Here is a 1,464-nt window from a genome sequence, read left to right on the forward strand (position 1 = left end):
TGCTTCTCCCAACTTGTTCATCCTGGACCTCACGACAAAACATGAATAAAGGCCAGCATCTGCAAGTTATCAAGAAAAATGGTTAGAACAAGCAAAATGCGACATTTTTACCATTTAAGCATAGAAGAACAGGGTCAACAACATTTCGATCTTTGAAAATGAACCAGGATTTCAATCTTTGAACAGCAAAAAATTGATACAATAGATCATTTGCGGTTTAAAACAACCCCTAAGGAGAGACATGTTGACACATTCATTTGGCAACATCTGTAGAAATTGAACCTCATAAACATGCAATGTGGAATTTGTACCTCAAAGAAGTATACATACTTATCAGGTTTAATTAGCACATAAACATGCAATGTGGATTTTGTATCTCAAAGAAGTATACATACTTATAAAGTTTAATTAGCACACAGAAGCCAAATGCTAGTAGCTCATGATTAGTACACAAGACAGGATTCAACAAAGTAAACAAGAAGGTGGCTACAGTACAAAACTAAGCTCATCACACAGAATAAAATGATATTAAAAGTAAGCTCAGCATAAGCATGAGTTTTTTTTGGCACCACCAGATCAAACATAGCAACGCCAGAATAATCATATGAATCATCATTTGCTCAGACCATCTTCCAAGAGCAACTACTTCATCATTCTAGCTAAATTAAGATGTTAAATGACTAAAACTAGAAGTATGCTACAATCATATGGTACTGGTTAAAAAATGTGACTAGAGGACTACACTTGAACACATCACTTACAATGCCTACTGGAAGGAGCAAGTGTATAGAAGAAAACAAACATTAGACAGGCTGGCCATCAGTCTTTAAAACCTTGATTTTGTATTCCTCAAAGAGAATCTCAGGAATATGTTGTTGTAGCATCATCTGACCAACCAATCCATCATTAACACACGTGCACACACAGAGCAGAGAATGATTTGAAATCAAGTGCAATAATTGCAGTAGCACATACAACTAGCATGTTACGGTTTGTGGGTGATGGGGAAAATGCATGTGAAGTGCATAAATCACAGAGGGGTGTGTACAATACACACCATCTTTGACAGCAAGCAAAGTGTTTTCATGGTCAAATATAAAGATTGCATTAAGAAAAGTGTTTTCAATTTTTCGACAGAATAAACACTGCAAGAATAGCATACTTCTATGCTGAGTCTAACAGAACAAGGTCCTGCAAAGAACTAGGACTAAACAGACTACTGTAGTATCAATTAACTCGCACATGATTAAAAAACTCAACATAGTGTGGCAGACTATTGAGGTGTTGGGTAATTCTTCAGTGGGCTAACAAAATCCTCATGTTCTAGTTAGTTCTGAATCCACATATGTGTCCAGCAAAACTGAAAACCAATCGCATACTCGCTGGGATTCGGATTTAAGTACTACTAGTAGGAAGGAGCATATATACCTGCTGCAGGATCGGATAGGGAGAATGTTGTGTGGC

General features: G+C 36.9%; 1 non-coding gene across 1 annotated transcript; it reads right to left on the reverse strand.

The window, feature by feature from the left end:
• Positions 1 to 813: 813 nt before the first annotated feature.
• Positions 814 to 893, reverse strand: LOC123109145 (small nucleolar RNA SNORD36). The gene has a single exon (XR_006452437.1). It is a non-coding gene; the product is annotated as a small nucleolar RNA SNORD36 (small nucleolar RNA).
• Between the last annotated feature and the right edge of the window lie 571 nt (positions 894 to 1,464).

The sequence above is a fragment of the Triticum aestivum genome, chromosome 5A (genome assembly GCF_018294505.1).
Source record: "Triticum aestivum cultivar Chinese Spring chromosome 5A, IWGSC CS RefSeq v2.1, whole genome shotgun sequence".
NCBI classification, from domain to species: domain Eukaryota; kingdom Viridiplantae; phylum Streptophyta; class Magnoliopsida; order Poales; family Poaceae; genus Triticum; species Triticum aestivum.